The sequence below is a fragment of the Pongo pygmaeus genome, chromosome X, assembly GCF_028885625.2.
Source record: "Pongo pygmaeus isolate AG05252 chromosome X, NHGRI_mPonPyg2-v2.0_pri, whole genome shotgun sequence".
Classification (NCBI taxonomy): Eukaryota; Metazoa; Chordata; class Mammalia; order Primates; family Hominidae; genus Pongo; species Pongo pygmaeus.
In genome coordinates this window covers 13285515-13309283 of record NC_072396.2, presented here as the reverse complement: position 1 = coordinate 13309283, position 23769 = coordinate 13285515, and the positions used below count along the sequence as shown (strand labels likewise).

The 23769-nt window shown below is 40.6% G+C and overlaps 1 pseudogene; it reads left to right on the top strand.

Moving 5' to 3' along the window:
- Positions 1-13874: 13874 nt before the first annotated feature.
- On the top strand, positions 13875-14380 carry LOC129023866 (large ribosomal subunit protein bL35m-like; annotated as a pseudogene).
- Positions 14381-23769: the final 9389 nt, after the last annotated feature.

The following is a 23769-nucleotide window of genomic DNA, read 5'->3' as shown; positions in this document are numbered from 1 at the left end:
AGAGCCCTCAGAAATAATACCACACATCTACAACCATCTGATCTTTGACAAACCTGACAAAAACAAGAAATGGGGAAAAGATTCCCTATTTAATAAATGGTGCTGGGAAAACTGGCTAGCCATATGGAGAAAGCTGAAACTGGATCCCTTCCTTACACCTTATAGAAAAATTAATTCAAGATGGATTAAAGACTTAAACGTAAGACCTAAAACCATAAAATCCCTAGAAGAAAACCTAGGCAATACCATTCAGGACATAGGCATGGGCGAGGACTTCATGTCTACAACACCAAAAGCAATGGCAACAAAAGCCGAAATTGACAAATGAGATCTCATTAAACTAAAGAGCTTCTGCACAGCAAAAGAAACTACCATCAGAGTGAACAGGCAACCTACAGAATGGGAGAAAATTTTTGCAATCTACTCATCTGACAAAGGGCTAATATCCAGAATCTACAAAGAACTCAAACAAACTTACAAGAAAAAAAAAACAACCCCATCAACAAGTGGGCGAAGGATATGAACAGACACTTCTCAAAAGAAGACATTTATGCAGCCAACAGACACATGAAAAAATGCTCATTATCACTGGCCATCAGAGAAATGCAAATCAAAACCACGATGAGATACCATTTCACATCAGTTAGAATGGTGATCATTAAAAAGTCAGGAAACACCAGGTGCTGGAGAGGATGTAGAGAAATAGGAACACTTTTACACTGTTGGTGGGACTGTAAACTAGTTCAACCGTTGTGGAAGACAGTGTGGTGATTCCTCAGGGATCTAGAACTAGAAATACCATTTGACCCATCCATCCCATTACTGCGTATATTCCCAAAAGATTATAAATCATGCTGCTGTAAAGACAGACGCACACGTATGTTTATTGCAGCACTATTCACAATAGCAAAGACTTGGAACCAACCCAAATGTCCATCAATGATAGACTGGATTAAGAAAATGTGGCCCATATACACCATGGAATAGTATGCAGCCATAAAAAAGGATGAGTTCATGTCCTTTGCAGGGACATGGATGAAGCTGGAAATCATCATTCTCAGCAAACTATCACAGGGACAAAAAACCAAACATCTCATGTTCTCAATCACAGGTGGGAATTGAACAATGAGAACACTTGGACACAGGAAGGGGAACATCACACACCAGGGCCTGTTGTGGGGTAGGGGGAGGGGGGAGGGATAGCATTAGGAGATATACCTAAAGTAAATGATGAGTTAATGGGTGCAGCACACCAACATGGCACATGTATACATATGTAACAAACCTGAACATTGTGCACATGTACCCTAGAAGTTAAAGTATAAAAAAAAAATTTTTGAGAGAGAAAAAAAAATATGGTGAAACAAAACTAGTTTTGTTTTATAAATTTCTAAATGTCCACATAAACTATTTAGGTTTCAACTTGAAAAGATCAGTCACTCAATTATATACTTTATCTGGGTGTCACAAGCTATTGTCTTAATAGGCTATATTTCTCTTAACTATTCAAGCATATACAACCCCAAGTTTGTGCAGATGCCTTAAGCAGGAAACATTGATAAAACGTTTTTAAGTGTCTTGGTTATTTCTGTTCTCATTTTTGAAGCTTCCCAGAGTTGAAAGATGTTTGGGCATTCGGGAAGTGAAAGGCAATCTCAGTTACTTAGATGACTTTTAATTAGAGATTTTAACTGGGTGCTGAGACTTGGAATGGTAGACATCTAAGGTGATTCTTCTCATACCAACTGTCATTTTATCCCATGAAATTTGGGGTTTGCCTTCTCAGTATGCTGCAGGTTTTGAACAATCAGTGATTTCAGCCAAGAGCTCATCAGGTCCTTCTCAGGAACCTGAATGGGTTACTCTAAACCTATGTACCTGGCTGCTACTGGTAAACCCATAGCTTTACAGGGGTGCAATCATGCTGCCCAGGTCTCTGGAGGTGAATTATATACGATACCCAATCCTTTCTTCTTCTACAAAAAGACTGCAAACCCCACCTAAGTTAATCATTTGATTGGATTCTGCATAGTTTTGTTTCTGTATCAGTGTAAATGACCCTTCTGTGTAAGTTTAAGATCTTCGAACTAGGTAGGATATTGCTTCTTTCAGATTGTCAGGCCCCACCCTGTTCGTGGAGAGTTATTTCTGCTCCTATTGAATTCTCTACCTGGCTGTCTAGCCTGTCACCACAACTGGTAAGGCTCTTCTGTTAGCACACTGAATTGCAGAATTTTGTTGATTCTACAGGAAACTTGTCCAACCCGCCACCCGTGGGCCACATGCAGCCCAGGACAGCTTTGAACGTGGCCCAACACAAATTTGTAAACATTCTTTAAATATTATGAGATTTTTTTTTAAAGCTCATCAGCTATTGTTAGTGTTAGTGTATTTTATGTGTGGCCCCAAGACAATTCTTCTTCCAATGTGACCCAAGGAAGCCAAAAGACTAGACAACCCTGTTCTAGAATGTTCTCCATGGCTGCTTCAAACTCAGCTGCTTGCTCTGTATTAACTGCAGAATAAGAGCTTTTCCCATTTATGCCTCCCTGTCATCAGGACCAAAGTGTAAGATACATCAAAGTTTCCCTGGATGGTTGGTGCCCTAGGGCAGTTGCCATGAACCAAGTACAAAAAGAAAAACAGACATTTCCAAAATTAATTCAAATGGGCATAACTCTTTTGGAGTTGCAGTACACCAACATGGCACATGTATACATATGTAACAAACCTGCATGTTGTGCACATGTACCCTAGAACTTAAAGTATAATTTTATATATATATATATATATATATATATATATGAAAGAAACTATAGGTCAATATTTTTTCTAATCTTGAAGTAGAAAAGTAGTGCTAAGTATGACGATAACACCAAACAAACAAGAAAAAGGAACCAACAGGAACAATCCCAGAGTCTTAAAGAAAACATTGAAAAATTTGACTACATAAAAATAAACCATTTATCTTTAAAGTGAGGGATGAGGCTGTATGATCAATAAAGACACATCCAGGTTTTATATGCTAAGATCCCAAGAGATTATGAAATTATGAATTTAGCATATATATTATGCTTTCTTGCATGGTTATTTATGGTTGTTTGTTTGGGGCTGGAGTCTCACTCTGTCCCCAGGCTGGAGTGTAGTGGTGTCATCTCGGCTCGCTGCAACCTCCACCTCCCAGATTCAAGCAATTCTCGTGCCTCAGCCTCCTGAGTATCTGGGACTACAGGTGCACACCACCACACCTAGCTGATTTTTGTATTTTTACTAGAGATGGGGTTTCACTATGTTGATTAGGCTGTTCTCGAACTCCTGACCCCAGGTGATCCACCCACCTCAGCCTCCCAAAGTGCTGGGATTATAGACACAAGCCGCCACACTCGGCCTGGTTATTTATGTTTCATTCATATCTCCTAGTTCCCCCAATGATATTGCAGCCCCTTGAGTTAAGAATATGTTGTCCTCAGGATCCATTCTAGGTACTTAAGAGACCACTCTTTATGATGATGAAAATGAAAGTGATCATGAAAATAAGAACAATTCAATTAATTAGGCCAATTTTCAGAGGTAGATCATTAGGCAGATTAATTGATTGAAGTGATCAGTCATCTAATTATAGTCACTAGCTGGTTGAATTTACTAGGAGTTTAATCAAGTGCAACTTGTCTAGTAGTCAAGCATCAATAAAGCCTATGTTTTCTTATTCAAAAGATACTAGGTTCTTCTTAACTCAGTATGGTGGATTCAATAGCTGAGTGGTAATTGATTTTCTAATAACTGATTATATCATTCTACTTGAATTCATTTATATTAATATACTAGTTTTTAAAAGAAAATCCTTTTTCTTCCCAACTTTTTTACTTAAAAAAATTTCAGATATACTGAAAAGTTGAAAGAATTGCACAATGCAGACCATATAGCTGCCTGAATTCAACAATTGTTGATAGCGAGCCACATTGGTTTTACTTTTTTGTATGTGTATATAATGTATTTATTTCCTTAATCATTGAAATGTTGCAGACAACATGACATTTTAACCCTAAACACTTAATCTTGTATCTCCTGAGATAAGGATGACACCTAAGAGAATTAATAATTTGTAATATTGGCCAATCTGGCAAGGTGGCTGAATAGGAACAGCTCCGGTCTCCAGCTCTCAGGGAGACCAACGGAGAAGGCAGGTGATTTCTGCATTTCCAACTGAGGTACCAAGTTCATCTCACTAGGACTGGTTAGGCAGTGGGTGCAGCCCACAGAGGGTGAGCAGAAGCAAGGTGGGGCATCACCTCACCCGGAAAGTACAAGGAGCCAAGGGATCTCCCTCCCCCAGCCAAGGGAAGCCATGAGGGACTGCGCTACCCAGCCCAGCTACTGCGTTTTTCCCATCGTTTTTGTAATCGCGGATCAGGAGATTCCCTCGTGTGCCTACACCACCAGGGCCCTGGGTTTCAAGCACAAAACTGGGTGGCTGTTTGGGCAGACACCGAGCTAGCTGCAGGAGTTATTTTTTGTACCCCAGTGGCACCTGGAACCCCAGCAAGACAGAACCTTTCACTCCTCTGGAGGGGGCTGAAGCCAGGGAGCCAAGTGGTCTGGCTCAGTGGGTCCCACTCCTACAGAGCCCAGCAGGCAAAGAGCCACTGGCTTGAAATTCTCACTGCAGGCACAGCAGTCTGAAGCTGACCTGGGACAATCGAGCTTGGTGGGGGGAGGGGCATCCACCATTACTGAGGCTTTAGTAGGCAGTTTTCCCCTGACAGTGCTAAGGAGGCTGGGAGGTTCAGACTGGGCAGAATTCACCACAGCATGGCAAAGCGGCTGTGGCCTGACTGCTTCTTTAGATTCCTCCTCACTGGGCAGGGCATCTCTGAAAGAAAGGCAGCAGCCCCAGTCAGGGAATTACAGATAAAACTCCCATCTCCCTGGGACAGGGCACCTGGGGGAAAAGGCAGCTGTGGGTGTAGCTTCAGCAGACTTAAACTTTCCTGCCTGCCAGCTCTGAAAAGAGCAGCCGATCCTGACATGGAGGATTCTCCCCCAGCACAGCACTTGAGCTCTGCTAAGGGACAGACTGCCTCCTCAAGTGGGTCCCTGACTCCTGTGCCTCCTGACTGGGAGAGACCTCCCAACAGAGGTCAACAGACACCTCATACAGGAGAGCTCCAGCTGGCATCAGGCCAGTGCTCCTCTGGGACAAAGCTTCCAGGGGAAGGAGCAGGCCTCCACTGGTGACACCCAGGCAAACAGGGTCTGGAGTAGACCTCCAGTAAACTGCAGCAGACCTGCAGAAGAGGGACCTATTAGAAAAACTAACAGAAAGCAATAACATCAACATCAACATAAAGGACCTCCACACAAAAACCCCATCCAAAGGTGATCAGCATCAAAGATCAAAGGTAGATAAATCCATGAAGATGAGAAAAACAAGTTCAAAAATGCTGAAAATTCCAAAAACCAGAGTGCCTTTTCTCTTCCAAATGATCACAACTTCTCTCCAGCAAGGACACAAAACTGGACGGAGAATGAGATTGACAAATTGACAGAAGTAGGCTTCAGAAGGTGGGTAATAACAAACTCCTCTGAGCTAAAGGAACATGTTCTACCCAATGCAAGGAAGATAAGAACCTTGATAAAAGGTTACAGGAACTGCTAACTAGAATAACCAGTTTAGAGAGGAACATAAATGACCTGATGGAGCTGAAAAACACAGCACGAGAATGTCGTGAAGCATACGCAAGTATCAATAGCTGAATCAATCAAGCAGAAGAAAGGATATCAGAGATTGAAGATCAACTTACAAATATAAGGCGTGAAGACAAGATTAGAGAAAAAGAATGAAAAGGAAGGATCAAAGCCTCCAAGAAATATGGGACTATGTGAAAAGACCAAACCTACGATTGATTGGTGTAGCTAAAAGTGACAGGGATAGTGGAAACAATTTGGAAAACACACTTCAGGATATTATCCAGCAGAACTTCCCCAACCTACCAAGGCAGGCCAACATTCAAATTAAGGAAAACCAGAGAACATCACTAAGATACTCCTTGAGAAGAGCAACCCCAAGACACATGATCATCAGATTCTCCAAGGTTGAAAAGAAAGAAAAAATATTAAGGGCAGCCAGAGAGAAAGGTCAGGTTACCTACAAAGGGAAGCCCATCAGACTAACAGTGGATCTCTCTGCAGAAACCCTACAAGCCAGAAGAGAGTGGGGGCTAATATTCAACATTCATAAAGAAAATAATTTCCAACCCAGAATTTCATATCGAGCCAAACTAAGCTTCATAAGCAAAAGAGAAATAAAATCCTTTCCAGAAAAGCAAATGCTGAGGTGTTTTGTCACCACCAGACCTGCCTTACAAGAGCTCCTGAAGGAAGCACTAAATAGGTAAAGAAAAACCAGTACTAGCCACTGCAAAAACACACCAAAATATGAAGACCAATGACACTATGAAGAACTGAATCAATTAATGTGCAAAATAACCAGCTAGCATCATAATGACAGGATCAGATTCACACATAATATTAACCTTAAATGTAAATGGGCTAAATGCCCCAATTAAAAGACATGGACAGGCAAATTGGATAGAGTCAAGACCCATTGGTATGCTGTATTCAAGAGACCCATCTCACGTGCAAAAACACACATAAGCTCAAAAGAAAGTGATGGAGGAATATTTACCAAGCAAATGGAAAGCAAAAAAAAAAAAAAAAGGGGGGGGGGTTGCAATCCTAGTCTCTGATAAAACAGACTTTAAACCAACAAAGATCAAAATAGGCAAAGAAGGGTATTACATAATGGTAAAGGGATCAATAAAACAAGAAGAGCTAACTGTCCTAAATATATATGCACCCAATACAGGAGCACACAGATTCATAAAACAAGTTCTTATAGACCTACAAAGAGACTTAGACTCCCCACACAATAATAATGAGAGACTTTAACACCCCACTGTCAATATTAGACAGATCAACAAGACAGAAAATTAACAAGAATATCCAGGACTTGAATTCAGCTCTGGACCAAGCGAACCTAATAGACATCTACAGAACTATCCACCCCAAATCAACAGAATATACATTCTTCTCAGGAGCACATCACAGTTATTCTAAAATTGACCACATAATTGGATGTAAAACACTCCTCAGCAAATGCAAAATAATGGAAATCATAACAAACAGTCTCTCAGACCACAGTGCAATCAAATTAGAACTCAGGATTAAGAAACTCACTAAACACCGCACAACTACATGGAAACTGAACAACCTGCTCCTGAATGACTACTGGGTAAATAATGAAATTAAAGCAGAAATAAATAAGTTCTTTGAAACCAAGGAGAACAAAGATACAATGTACCAGAATCCCTGGGACACAGCAAAAGCAGTATTAAGAGGGAAATTTATAGTACTAAATTCCCATATCAGAAAGCTAAAAAGATCTGATATCGACACCCTAACATCACAATTAAAGGAACTAGAGAAGCAAGAGCAAACAAATTCAAAAGCTAGCAGAAGACAAGAAATAAGATCAGAGCAGAACTGAAGGAGATAGAGACACAAAAATCCCTTCAAAAAATCATTGAATCCAGGAGCTGGATTTTTGAAAAGATTAACAAAATAGATAGACCACTGGCTAGACTAATAAAGAAGGAAAGAGAGAAGAATCAAATAGACACAATAAAAAATGATAAAAGGGATATCACCACTGATCCCACAGAAATACAAACTACCATCAGAGACTACGATCAATACCTCTACAGAAATAAACTGGAAAATCTAGAAGAAATGGAAAAATTAATGGACACACAAACTCTCCCAAGACTAAACCAAGAAGAAGTCAAATCCCTGAATAGATCAATAACAAGTTCTGAAGTTGAGGCAGTAATTAATAGCCTACCAACCAAAAAAAGCACAGGACCAGATGTATTCACAGCCGAATTCTACCAGAGGTACAAAGAGGAGCTGGTACCATTCCTTCTGAAACTATTCCAAACAATAGAAAAAGAGAGACTCCTCCCTAACTCATTTTATGAGGCCACCATTGTCCTGATACCAAAACCTGGCAGTGACACAACAAAAAAAGAAAATTTCAGGCCAATATCCCTGATGAACATTGATGCAAAAATCCTCAATAAAATACTGGCAAACTGAATCCAGCAGCACATCAAAAAGCTTATCCACCATAATCAAGTCAGCTTCATCCTTGGGATGCAAGGCTCGTTCAACAAATGCAAATCAATAAACGTAATCCATCACATAAAACCAATGACAAAAACCACATGATTATCTCAATAGATGCAGAAAAGGCCTTCAATAAAATTCAACATCCCTTCATGCTAAAAACTCTCAATAAACTAGATATTGATGGAACATATCTCAAAATAATAAGAGCTATTTATGACAAACTCATAGCCAATATCATACGGAATGGGAAAAAGCTGGAAGCATTCCCTTTGAAAACCGGCACAAGACAAGGATGCCCTCTCTCACCACTCCTATTCAACATAGTATTGGAAGTTCCAGCCAGGGTAATCAGGCAAGAGAAAGAAAGAAAGCATATTCAAATAGGAAGAGAGGAAGTCAAATTGTCTCTGTTTGCAGATGACATGATTGTATACTTAGAAAACCCTATCATCTCAGCCCAAAAACTCCTTAACCTGATAACCAACTTCAGCAAAGTCTCAGAATACAAAATCAATGTGCAAAAATCACAAGCATTCCTATAAACCAATAACAGACAGACAGCCAAATCATGAGTGAACTCCCATTCATAATTGCTACAAATAGAATAAAATACCTAGCAATCCAACTTACAAGGGATGTGAAGGACCTCTTCAAGGAGAACTACAAACAACTGCTCAAGGAAATAAGAGAGGACACAAACAAATGGAAAAACATTCCATGCTCATGGATAGGAAGAACCAATGTCGTGAAAATGGCCATACTGTCAAAAGTAATTTATAGATTCAATGCCATCCCCATCAAGCTACCAATGACTTTCTTCTCAGAATTAGAAAAAGCTACTTTAAATTTCATATGGAATCAAAAATGAGCCCATATAGCCAAGACAATCCTAAGCAAAAAGAGCAAAGCTGGAGGCATCACGCTACCTGACTTCAAACAATACTACAAGGCTGCAGTAAACAAAACAGCATGATACTGGTACCAAAACAGAGATATAGACCAATGGAACAGAACAGAGGCCTCAGAAATAACACGACACATCTACAACCATCTGATCTTTGACAAACCTGACAGAAACAAGCAATGGGAAACTGATTCCCTGTTTCATAAATGGTGCTGAGAAAACTGGCTAGCCATACGCAGAAAACTGAAACTGGACCCCTTCCTTACACCTTATACAAAAATTAACTAAAGATGGATTAAAGACTTACATATAAAACCTAAAACCATAAAAACCCTAGAAGAAAACTTAGGCAATACCATTCTGGACATAGGCGTGGGCAAAGACTTCATGACTAAAACACCAAAAGCAATGACAACAAAAGCCAAAATTGACAAATGGGATCTAATTAAACTAAAGAGCTTCTGCACAACAAAAGAAACTATCATCAGAGTGAACAGGCAGCCTACAGAATGGGAGAAAATTTTTGCAATCTATCCATCTGACAAAGGTCTAATATCCAGAATCTACAAGAAACTTAAACAAATTTACAAGAAAAAAACAACCCCATCAAAAAGTGAGTGAAGGATATGAACAGACACTTCTCAAAAGAAGACATTTATGCAACAAAGAAACATGAAAAAAAAGCTCATCATCACTGGTCATTAGAGAATTGCAAATCAAAACCACAATGAGATACCGTCTCACGCCATTTAGAATGGCAATCATTAAAAAGTCAGGAAACAATAGATGCTGGAAAGGATGTGGAGAAATAGGAACACTTTTACACTATTGGTGGGCGTGTAAACTAGTTCAACCATTGAGGAAGACAGCGTGGCAATTCCTCAAGGATCTAGAACCAGTAATACCATTTGACCCAGCAATCCCATTACTGGTATATACCCAAAGGATTATAAATCATTCTACTATGAAGACACATGCACACATATGTTTATTGCAGCACTATTCACAAAAGCAAAGACTTGGAACCAATCCAAATGCCCATCAATAATAGACTGGATAAAGAAAATGTGGCACATATACACTATGGAATACTATGCAGCCATAAAAAAGAAGGAGTTCATGTCCTTTGCAGGGACGTGGATGAAGCCAGAAACCATCATTCTCAGCAAACTAACACAGGAACAGAAAACCAAACACCGCATGTTCTCACTTATAAGTGTGAGCTGAACAATAAGAACACATGGACACGGGAGGGGAACATCATACACTGGGGCCTATCAGGGGGTGGGGGGCAAGGGGAGGGAGAACATTAGGACAAATACCTAATACAGTGGGGCTTAAAACCTAGATGTCGGGTTGACGGGTGCAGCAAACCACCATGGCACATGTATATCCATGTAACAAACCTGCACATTCTGCACACGTATCCCAGAACTTAAAGTAAAATTTAAAAACTAATAATTTGTAATATCTCGTATAGATTGTGTATTCACATTTTTTCAATTTGTCCCCAAAATATCTTTTATAGCTTTATTTTCTTTCTGATTCAAGAACTACTCAGTGTTTACATAGTGAGTTTGATTGTGTCTCTGTAATTTCTCTACAATCTTTGCATATGTAATAACTTCTTAAAAATGTATATCACCGCCAAAGATAACTTTAAGTTTTGTCACAAAAGTGTTACCATGATTGGCAGACCTGTATTTCTAGTTACATGCTGGATTGTTTTATATGTTCAAACAGCAACATTTTCTTCCAGGACAAAGCCTTAAGATTTTGAAACACTACTGTGTTAAAGCTGAACAACAGAAAAACACACCAAACCTGACACTGTTGTTTAAAAGCTATGAGAATTTTCTGTCTCCTTAATAGAGAGTGAGGTAGTGAAGTTTGTTGTATTCTTTGTTTCTTTTGCTTTTTTTCTCTCTCTCCCCTCGAGACATTTTGAATGGGGCTTTTAGTTGGCAAATATAGGGCAATGGCTTTTTAACTTTTTCTTCAATTTTGCTGGAAAATACATAGTCATATGGTAAGAACTTCTATGTAGTAAATGGAAAAATAGAGACAGAGAAACAAAGGAAGAAAGGGAGAGAGTGAAGGAAAGAGAGAAAGAAAGAACGAGAGATGGAGGGAGGGAGACAAGGCAGGAAGGAAAGGAAAGAATGAAGGACAGGAGAAAAGAAAGAAGAAAAGGAAGGAAAGAAAGAAGGAAAGAAAAGCAGATTGAATGGAGCTTTTGGTTAGGCAAATATAAAGCAAAGGCCTTTTTTATTTTTTATTTCATTTTAATACATATTTGTGTGGTACAGGATTCTTATATAGAGCTGAATAGAAAGATATGGGGTGTGTGGGACAGAGAGAGAGAGAGAGAGAGACAGAGACAGAGACTGTGTACTGTGTCGGAGGTCCCCAAGACTCCCCCACCCCGGGCTTGGTGATCCACTAGGAGTCGCAGGACTCAATAAAGTATGGTCACAGCTATGATTTATTGCAGTGAAAATATACGAACCAAAAGCAGCAAAGGGCAATTGTCCATGAGGTGATGCCCAGAAGTAACCAGGCCCAACCTTCCAAGCATCCCCTCCCACTTTAGTCACATGGATGTACTTGATTCCTTCTGCAACAAATTGAGAAAACACATGCCAACTGCTGTCTACCAGGGAGGCTCGTTAGAGATTCAGTGCCCAGGGTGTTTACTGGGGGCTGGTCATGTAGGCACACTCTGCCCAGCACATACCAAAATTCCAGCCTCCCAATAGGAAAGCAGGTATGCAGCAAAAACCATATTGTTTGTACAAACAGTGTAAAAGCAGTGAGCCACTCTTCTCAGTTCTGGGAATGGTGGGAACCACCCTGAAATCCAAGTTCCCAGACATGAGCCAAGGGCCAACCTTACAAGCAGGCCTTTCTAAGGAGAGCAGTCTCAGGCCTGCCATGTTGGTTTTTTGTTTTTGAGATCGAGTTTCGCTCTTGTTGCCCAGGCTGGAGTGCAATGGCGCAATCGGCTCATTACAACCTCCACCTCCTGGGTTCAAGTGATTCTCCTACCTCAGCCTCTCGAGTAGCTGGGATTACAGGTGCCCACCACCATGCCTGGTTAATTTTTTGTATTTTTAGTAGAGACGGGGTTTCACCATGTTTTCCAGGCCGGTCTCGAACTCCTGACCTCAGGTGATACACCCGCCTTGGCCTCTCAAAGTGCTGGGATTACAGGCTTGAGCCATGGCAACTGGCCACCATGTTAACTCTTTTCTGTACAGATAAATTATCTATACATACATCCATGCGTATACATACATACATAGGTAGATACAGAGTAAAAACTTTTGTGCTCCTCTTGTAGACCATCCACCCAATCCCACACCCATCCCCACAAGAAACCATTCTTATTAGTTCCTTGCTTATCTTTCCAGAGTTTCTTTAGGTATACCAGCAAATAAAAACATATTCTTCTGGCCCTGCCTTTGTCATACTTCGTTAGCATATACTCCCTTCCTCTCTTGTTTTTTTTCATTTGCAGTTCCTTCTATACCTTTATCTCAGGAGCATCTGCATTTTTTTTTCTCATAGCTGGAAAACATCCCATTTTCTGGATGTTTCACAGTTTAACCATTTCTCTAACGGACATTTGGGTTGTTTCTGATCTTTGGTATTGCAAGCACTAGTGCAATAAATAGCCTTGGGCCTCCGAAAGATCTTCTGAAGAGTTAGCTGTGGCTCCAGTGAACTACCCCAGTCTGAGTGATGGCACAGAAGATCCTACATTATTGTTCTAGTCCCCCATCTGTAAGTTAGCTCAAGAGAGATCACTGGACGGAGAGGATACAGTTCTTCTCTTTATCTTGTGAGAATTGGCCTCTCACTGGCTGGGGCAACTCATACTTTGTTTTCTAGGTCTTGTTGTATTTCTTCTTTCTTTTTAGGTGGAAATGAGGAGGACTGGGAACAGCCCTTGGTGGGTAGGTAAGGTTTAGTGTAGGGTTGCCAAATTTAGCAAATCAGGACATGCTTCTACTAAAAAATTATTTATTATCTGAAATTCAAATTTAATTGGGTGTCCTGTATTTTATCTGGCCACCCTAGTTTAGTGCCATATTTTATTCTATTTTATTTATTTATTTTTAGAAACAGGGTCTCACTATGTTTTCCACACTGGCCTTGATCTCCTGGTCTCAAGCAATCCTCCCACCTCAGCCTCCCAATTTTTTTTAGATTATAGGAGTGAGCCACCATGCCCAGCAGTACCATATTTTAATCTAGAGATTTAAACATTGAAGGACTCCTGGGGTGAATGCTCTGAAATGAAAAGGAAGGTCAGACTTGATCAGCATCCAGAGTGGTGATTGAACAAAGATATGGTCGTGGACAGAAGCCCTAGATTTGAGTCCCAGCTCTGCCATTTGACTCAGACATAGACATCAAAGTGGTTCAATAGAAACCTGGCATTGGCTGGGCGTGGTGGCTCACGCCTATAATCCCAGCACTTTGGGAGGCCAAGGCGGGTGGATCACCTAAGGTCAGGAGTTTGAGACCAGCCTGTACAACATGGTGAAACCCCGTCTCTACTGAAAATACAAAAATTAGCTGGGTGTGGTGGCAGGCACCTGAATCACAGCTACTCGGGAGGCTGAGGCAGGAGAATCTCTTGAACCCGGGAGGTGGAGGTTGCCGTGAGCCGAGATCGCGCCGTTGCACTCCAGCCTGGGGGAGAAGAGTGAGATTTCATCTCAAAAAAAAAAAAAAAAAAAAAGAAAGAAACTTGGCATCATAGCAGGCTGGCAAGATGGCTGCCTCTGCCTTTGCTGGTGCAGTGAGAGCAGCTTCAGGAATCTATGGCTCCTGAATATTTTTGCATCTCCAGCCCACCAAAACTGTGCCAGAAATGCCTCTCTTATTTCTGCATTGTCTACTGGACGTTTTAGTCATATTCGGACACTATTTGTTTCCTCCACTCCCAGGCTTACCACATCTGTCAGAAACCTGACATGTGGGCATACTGCAGTGATCCCCAAGAGAGTGGCCCCCTTGCTTCCAAGTGTCCTGAAGCTGCCAGTCAGAACTGTAATATACGTCAGTACACAAAAAGGCAAGAGAAAGACTGTGAAAGCTGTCATCTATAGGTTTCTTCGACTTCATTCTGGCCTTTGGGTGAGGAGAAACGCTGGTTATAAGAAAAAATTCTGGAAAAAGACACCTGCAAGAAAAAAGTGATTGAGGGAATTTGTGTTCTGCAATAAAACCCAGAGTAAACTCTTAGATAAAATGACAATGTCCTTCTGGAAGAGGTGAAACTGGTATGCTGATGATCCTTATCAGAAATATCTTTATGAAACAAACCTGAAAGTATAGATCAGAAGTTTCACTTGTTTCTCCGTTATTGAATATGTATCTTTGTGTACATGACATCTTTCAAAAATAGGCAAGTATAAAACCGATGTAAACTGTACCAGTTAATATGTAAACATCCAATGCCAACATTAAACTTATAAAAGTATTTAAACTTAAAAAAAAAACAAAAAAACTTGGCATCATACATATTCTCCCAAAGCTGGAAAAACACCTCTTTACTGATAGGAACCTAAATAAACCCCTTAAACAAGTTGCCCGAGTCTAGTTAATGCTGTGTTGCCAGCATGTGGAGGTATAAAGTCTCAGGTTGCTTTATGCAAGTCGCTTGGTTTGGATGAGTGTGTGAGTGAGAGGTAGGTATGAATCCCACTGCCTTACAGTTCATGCTAGTTTTTTCCACTCTCAGATGCTGTAAGTCAGGGTCTGCTTGACGAAAAGGAGGGAGGACTTTGATGACAAGTATCATGGTATTTGTATAACAAGTCTAAAAGTTTTAATCCCTTCAGTTAGATACAACCATGGACATTTTTCAAGTAATAATATTTTTATTAGAAATTTGCAGATACCTTGAGCCTGTTCTTTGTAATGACATGGAAAAAGAACACAGCCTACATATCCCTTTGTATATAGGATATTTTTAGCATTGTAAAGCCCCGGTGTCATAATTAACCTTGTCTTTTGTTTCTCATTCCCCTTTTAAATGAAAGTATGAAGCACTTCACTGCTTAGTTCTTCTGTAAGTTTCATTTTACTGTGAAATGAAAGTGTTCTGAAGATATCCTTGACAGGATATGCAAACGAATGTAACAAAAACCTTCCTTTGTGATGAAGGCTGGTCCTAAGTACATACTAGATTTCACCAGATGAGTCCAAAAGATCAGATGCCTTGAAAAAAGGCCCCCAATGCAAATAATCGAGTAGTCAACCTGGTGAAAAAAACGAAAGACTATTTATGCATGCATTGGTCTTTGAGCAGTTCTGCCTGCTGTCTTGTAAACTCAGAAGCAGTTTTCCTGAGGTGGGTATTACTGACCATCTAGCTCACCATCTGAGACTCATAAGTAGATTCGTGAATGGTGAGGTATAGTGAAGACCACTTGTTTGGGATTCAACATACATGGCCAGCCAATGAAAATGTTAACTCACATCTGCATATGCCTTCATCTTGTTATGGAACTCGAGGCACCATCATTCATAATGCTTAAAAATAAAACACCTGCAAGGCAGCTATTGTTAAAACCTAACTCACCCACAAGAAAGCTGATGCTCAATGAAGTCAAATCTCTAGTAATAAAACTGGGTTACTATTCATATCTTGACTCTACTGCCCAAGTTCTTTCTGTAAGTCATCTAAACAGCCAGGACCTCAGCAATCTGACTAGATAAAAACAAAAACTTCTTCTTGAGTTTATGATCCTAAGGGTTTCTTTTTCATATCTACGGGTTTCTTTTTCATATTTAAAGCAGGTATTCATATTAGATGCTGTCACATTTTGCTTATCTCTTGCTGTGTAACAAACCATCCCAAAACGTATCTGCTTAAAACAGTAACCACTTTATTTGTTCATGATTCTTTGGTTGGCTGGGGCTCTGCTGGGCTGTTCTTTGGTTGGTTTCAGTTGGGGTCTCCTGTGAGGTTGTAATCAGATGGCTTTGTTCACATGTCTAGTTCCCCAGTGGGGAAGGTTGAGAGGGCGTGATCTTTTCCTCTTTTCTTCCCCATGTGGCTAGCTTGGGTTTCTTTTCATGGTGGTTTGATCCTGAGAGTAAGCATTTCAAGAGAGATAAGCTCCAATGTGCCAGCACTTATCAAGGGTTTGCTTACGTCATTCTTGCTAATGTCCTATTTATTGGCTGAGCCTGAAGTTAATATGGAAGGATACGCCACAGAAGTGTGAATACCGGGAGTTATGGTTCATCGGGAACCACCAAAGTAACAATCCACCACTTGTAGTATATACAACAGAAATGTAAAAAAATTCATATTTAAGACAAGATCTGTTGTTCCAGATTTTTTTGAAGAATATTGGATTCAAAACGTATTACTTTAGAATACTATGCAGCCTCCAAAACTCACACATTAGAATACTACACGACATGGAAAAAGATACTATGCTAAGAGTAAACCAAAAAAAGTTTTAAAACAAGTATTTGTTTGTATGTATACTCCACTTTTAGCCATTGTTATTGCTGATTATTTTCATTACTTGTCTTTGCATTTATCAAAATTTTATCAGTGCATATATACTATTTTTAATCAGTAATAAAGTATTTTTGCAGTTGAAGAAAAAATCTAAAAATAGTATTGCAATAATACATGATAGGTTAACAAGGTTTGAGTATGTTTACATAATATTATTTATATTGCTATATTGCTTTATAGATCCTGGAAAGTAAAATATTTGTAGTCAATAAAATAAAGTTCTTACAGAAATGCAAATAAAACAATACCCCAGTACTGTTAAATTATCAGATTGGAAAAAAGGAAAAAGATGATCAATTCACAGTGTTTGTCAGGATTTAGGGACTTTGGGTGAGAGTGCAAATTGGTACAACCTTTCTGGCAAGCAATTGAAATAGATCAGGATTTTAAATGGGCATTGCTTTGTAGGAATTCTTACTAAAGAGGAAAATGTTTTAAATTCTCCAAACTGTAGCTACTGACCTGTACTGATTTGTGGAATTAATGGTGGTGCTTTGTCTCTTTATATACTTTCCGCCATTCTTCATACCTTCTACATGTAGTTTCCCAAAGCTGATACACATTAATGTTGAGAGAAGGTGGCAGAACTTGAAAGCTTCACGGTCCATGACCTTAGAGTGGAGCTTCTAAGCTCCCAGGCTCAAGCAATCCTCTCAATTTCAGCTGCACATTGGAATGGGATCATTACAAAGTTCCTGATTACTATGTTGACACCAAAGGTTCTGATTTAACTACTCTTGGGTGTTGCCGGGGTATTTGGAATTTTCAAGGCTGCTCATGTAATTCCAATTGATAACCAACTTTGACACCAACAGGTGTAGTCAAAACTCTCTTGACTGAACTGACCTGAAATTCCACTGGTTAACCTGCATTCTCCTTACCTTCTGTTAAAAAAAAAAAAAAAAAAGTTGGCCGATTTCTCATTAACATCTCAAGTTGATAGGCTGTCAGTACATATGTCTTATTGCTCTCAAGAGTTGAGTTGTTTTCCTAGAGCCAGTTGTATCTGTTTCTAAACCTTTTATTCTCTATTTGTTTTTTGTTTTTGTTTTTGTTTTGTTTTTTTGAGACAAGGTCCCACTCTGTCACCCAGGCTGAAGTGCAGTGGTGTGATCATGGCTCACTGCAGCTTTGATCTCCCAGGCTCAAGCAATCCTCTCATCTCAGCCTCCTGAGTAGCTGGGACCACAGGCATGCACCACCATGCCCAGCTAATTTTTAAATTTTTTGTAGAGACAAGGTCTCGCCATGTTGCCTAGGCAGGTCTTGAACTCTTAGACTCAAGCAATCCTCCTGCCTCTGACTCCCAAAGTGCTGGAATTACAGGCGTGAGCCACTGCACTTGGCCCTAAAACATTACTTTTTAAAGGCAATACTCATATTACTGAAATCATTGGAAATTACTTAGATATTGAGTGTTTGTTGAATCCTTTATTACAAATGACTTAAATACTTTTAATTTTAATGTTTTTTGATAATAACTTCATTTTTGCCAATGGAATATGAATAATATAGGAACATTACGTTATACTTTGTGCTGCTAGAAGACCAGCATTGTCTTTGTCTTTCCATAAAACCAAAGCATTAGTAACAACTGAAATATCCCAAGCAACCACAACAGTGCTCGGCAATTATAGTTGTTGGTTAAGTGAGTACAAATATCAGAAACTTTTGCTCTAGGTACATTCAAACCTTGAGGTAAGTCAGAAGCTCGTATTCTCTGCCAATGTCCACCAAGTTGGCATAACTTTTCAGCTGACAAGATTTACCATGAAATATAATTAAATTCGAGTATAACTTACCGGAGCCAGAGCCATTTTTATCAGAAAAGGAAGTGATCTTTCCTTACACAACAGACAGGGACCATTACATTAGCAACTAGCATGGACTTAACTATCAGGGTGGTTTTCAACTTTCTCCTAAGGTTTTTGGTGATGCAGATGCTGCTAGTCCAGGGCCTCACTTTGAGAACCACTGCCTTACAGATCACCATTATTTAAAAAATCTCCATTACCCAGTGTTGTTATTTTGGTTCTCATGTTAGCATAACGACCTGAAAAAGGACCACGCAAACACAGTGAGTGAAATGAAGACCTTGTTTTTGGAGGAAGGCAAAGGACAACCAAATCAGTGGATGCAAGTATTCCAGGTTCTGATGGAAGTTATCATACCGTATTTTTTGCTTTTCCCCACTACCCTGAGGTTTAATGATAAGCTCCTTCACTGTTATGCGCTAGTGATTAGAATCATTGAAGTTGCCTGGGTTAATGAAAACATCTCTGCTTAAAGAACAGAAAAGCCCCCATTTTCTTTTTTGTTGTTGTTGTTGTTGTTCATTTGTTTGTTTGTTTTGAGACAGAGTCTCTCTCTGTCACCCAGTCTAGAGTGCAGTGGCTCAATCTCAGCACACTGCAATCTCTGCCTCCCCAGTTCAAGTGATTCTCCTGCCTCAGCCTCTGGAGTAGCTGGAATTACAGGTGTGTGCCACCATGCCCGGCTAATTTTTGTATTTTTGGTAGAGATGGGGTTTTACCATGTTGGCCCGGCTGGTCTCGAACTCCTGACCTGAAGTGATCCACCCACCTCAACCTCCCAAAGTGCTGGGATTATAGTCGGGAGCCACCGCGCCTGGCCGAAAAGCCCCATTTTCTACCCCCAGCTTTTCCTCTAGGGAACTGTGTAACCTTACTAAGCCAGTTACTTAGTCTCTTTGAGCCTTAGTTTCCTCATCTGTAGAATAAGATGGGAATCATTCAGTCATGAATGTTCCATCTAACTCCAAAATCTTATCAATGCCATGACCTTTGACAGATGTAATGGGCTCTGTGATTTGACCACAGATGACTTTTGCCATTTTGGCCCATAAGAGTTAAATTACCAGGTGGCTGGGAAGATGGCCAAATAGGAACAGCTCCGGTCTGCAGCTCCCAGCAAGATCAATGCAGAAGGTGGGGGGGTTTCTGCATTTCCAAGAGGTACCTGGCTCATCTCTTTGGGACTGGTTAGATAGTAGGTGCAGCCCACGGAGGGTGAGCAGAAGCAGGGTGGGGTGTCATCTCACCTGGGAAGTGCAAGGGGTTGGGGAACTCCCTCCCCTAGCCAAAGGAAGCCATGAGGGACTGTGCCATGAGGAACAGTGCATTCCAGCCCAGATACTACACTTTTCCCACAGTCTTTGCAACCCACAGACCAGGAGATTCCTTTGGGTGCCTATGTGACCAGGGCCCTGGGTTTCAAGCACAAAACTGGTCGGCCATTTGGGCAGACACTGAGCTAACTGCAGGAGTTTTTTTTTTTTCATACCCCAGTGGCACCTGGAACACCAGCGAGACAGAACCGTTCACTACCCTGAAAAGGGGGCTGAAGCCAGGGAGCCAAGTAGTCTAGCTCAGCAGATCCCACCCCTACAGAGCCCAGCAAGCTAAGATCCACCGGCTTGAAATTCTTGCTGCCAGCGCAGCAGTCTGAAGTTGACCTGGGATGCTCAAGCTTGGTGGGGGAAGCGGTGTCTGCTATTACTGAGGCTTGAGTAGGTGGTTTTCCTCTCACAGTGTAAACAAAGCTGCCAGGAGGTTCAAACTGGGCAGAGCCCACTGCAGCTTGGCAAAGCCACTGTAGCCAGAATGCCTCTCTAGATTCCTCCTCTCTGGGCAGGGCACATCTGAAAGAAAGGCAGCAGCCCCAGTCAGGGACTTATAGATAAAACTCCTGTCTCCCTGGGACAGAGCACCTGGGGGAAGGGGTGGCTGTGGGCACAGCTTCAGCAGATTTTAATGTTCCTGCCTGCCAGCTCTGAAGAGAGCAGTGGATCTCCCAGCACAGTGCTTGAGCTCTGCTAAGGGACAGACTGCCAACTCAAGTGGGTCCCTGACCCTCGTGCCTCCTGACTAGGAGACACTTCCCAGCAGGGGTTGACAGACACCTCATAAAGGAGAGCTCCAGCTGGCATCCAGTGAGTGCCCTGCTGGGATGAAGCTTCCAGAGGCAGGAACAGGCAGTAATCTTTGCTATGCTACAGCCTTCGCTGGGGATACCCAGGCAAACAGGGTCTGGAGTGGACCTTCAGCAAACTCCAGCAGACCTGAAGCAGAGAGGCCTGACTGTTAGAAGAAAAATTAACAAACAGAAAGCAATAACATCAACATCAACAAAAAGGATGCCCACACAAAAACCCCATCTGAAGGTCACCAACATCAAAGACCAAAGGTAGATAAATCCACAAAGATGAGGAAAAACCAGTGCAAAAAGTCTGAAAATTCCAAAAACTAGAATGCCTCTTCTCCTCCAAAGGAATACAACTTCTCGCCAGCAAAGGAACAAAACTGAATGGAGAATGAGTTTGACCAATTGATAGAAGTAGGCTTCAAAAGGTGGGTAATAACAAACTCCTCAGAGCTAAAGGAGCATGTTCTAACTCAATGCAAGGAAGCTAAGAACCTTGAAAAAAGGTTAGCGGAATTGCTAACTAGAATAACCAGTTTAGAGAAGAACATAAATGATCTGATGGAGCTGAGAAACACAGCACAAGAACTTTGTGAAGCATACACAAATATTAATAGCTGAATTGATCAAGTGGAAGAAAGGATATCAGAGATTGAAGATCAACTTAATGAAATAAAACGTGAAGACAAGATTAGAGAAAAAAGAATGAAAGGAACAAAGAAAGCCTCCAAGAAATATGGGACTATGTGAAAAGACCAAACCTATGTTTCATTGGTGTATCTGAAAGTGACAGGGAGAATGGAACCAAGTTGGAAAACACTCTTCAGGATATTATCCAGGAGAACTTCCCCAACCTAGCAAGACAGGCCAACATTGAAATTCAGGAAATACAGAGAATACCACAAAGATACTCCTTGAGGAGAGCAACCCCAAGACACATAATCATCAGATTCACCAAGGTTGAAATGAAGGAAAAAATGTTAAGGGCAGCCAAAGAAAAAGGTCGGGTTACCCACAAAGGGAAGCTCATCAGACTAACAGCAGATCTCTCCGCAGAAACCCTACAAGCCAGAAGAGAGTGGGGGCCAATATTCAACATTCTTAAAAAAGGAATTTTCAACCCAGAATTTCATATCCAGCCAAACTAAGCTTCATAAGCGAAGGAGAAATAAAATCCTTTACAGAAAAGCAAAGCTGAGAGACATTTTGTCACCACCAGGCCTGCCTTACAAGAGCTCCTGAAGGAAGAACTAAATATCAAAAGGAAAAACTGGTACCAGCCACTGCAAAACATACCAAATTGTAAAGACCATCGACACTATGAAGAAACTGCATCAACTAATGGGCAAAATAACCAGCAAGCATCATAATGACAGGATCAAATTCACATATAACAGTATTAACCTTAAATGTAAATGGGCTAAATGCAAATGGGCTAAATGCCCCAATTAAAAGACACAGACTTGCAAATTGGGTAAAGAGTCAAGACCCATTGGTGTGCTGTATTCAGGAGACCCATCTCATGTGCAGAGACACACATAGGCTCAAAATAAAGGGATGGAGGAATGTTTACCAAGCAAATGGAAAGCCAAAAAAAAAAAACAGGTGTTGGTCGGGCTCACACCTGTAATCCCAGCACTTTGGGAGGCTGAGGCAGTGGGATCACCTGAGGTCAGGAGTTCAAGACCAGCCTGACCAACATGGAGAAACCACATCTCTACTAAAAATACAAAATTAGCAAGGTGTGGTGGCACATGCCTGTAATCCCAGCTACTCAGGAGGTGGAGGCAGGAGAATTGCTTGCACCTGGGAGGCAGGGGTTGTGGTGAGCCAAGATCATGCCACTGCACTCTAGCCTGGGCAACAAGAGCAAAACGCCATCTAAAAAAAAAAACAAAGAAAAAAACCCAGCAGGCGTTGCAATCCTAGTCTGTGATAAAACAGATTTTAAGCCAACAAAGATTAAAAAAAGACAAAGAGGGGCACTATATAATGGTAAAGGGATCAATGTAACAAGAAGAGCTAATTATCCTAAATATATGTGCACCCAATACAGGAGCACCTAGATTCATAAAGCAAGTTCTTAGAGACCTACAAGGAGACTTAGACTCCCACACAATAATAGTGGGAGATTTTAACACCCCACTGTCAATATTAGACAGATCAATGAGACAGAAAATTAACAAGGATATTCAGGACTTGAACTCAGCTCTGGACCAAGCAGACCTAATAGACATCTACAGAACTCTCCACCTCAAATAACAGAATATACATTCTTCTCAGCACCACATCACAGTTATTCTAAAATTGACCACATAATTCACTCCTCAACAAATGCAAAACAATGGAAACCATAACAAACAGTCTATCAGACCACAGTGCAATCAAATTAAAATTCAGGATTAAAAACTCACTCAAAACTGAGTGATTAAAAACTCACTCAAAACAACTACATGGAAACTGAAAAACCTGCTCCTGAATGACTACTGGATAAATAACAAAATTAAGGCAGAAATAAATAAGTTATTTGAAACCAATGAGAACAAAGACACAACATACCAGAATCTCTGGGACACAGCTAAAGCAGTGTTTAGAGGGAAAGTTATAGCACTAAATGCCCACAAAAGAAAGCAGGGAAAGATCTAAAATCGACACCCTAACATCACAGTTAAAAGAACTAGAGAAGCGAGAGCAAACAAATTCAAAAGCTAGCAGAAGACAAGAAATAACTAAAATCAGAGCAGAACTAAAGAAGATAGAGGCATGAAAAACCCTTCAAAAAATCAGTGAATCCAGGAGCTGGTTTTTTGAAAACATTAACAAAATAGATAGACCACTAGCCAGATTAATAAAGGAGAAAAGAGAGAAGAATCAAATAGACACAATACAAAATGATAAAGGGGTTATTACCACTGATCCCACAGAAATACAAACTACTATCAGAGAATACTAAAAACACCTCTATGCAAATAAAGTAGAAAATCTACAAGAAATGGATAAATTCCTTGACAGATACACCCTCCCAAGACTAAATCAGGAAAAAGTCAAATCCTTGAATAGATCAATAACAAGTTCTGAAATTGAGGCAGTAATTAATAGCCTATCAACCAAAAAAAGCACAGGACCAGATGTATTCACAGCTGAATTCTATGAGAGGTACAAAGAGGAGGTGGTACCATTCCTT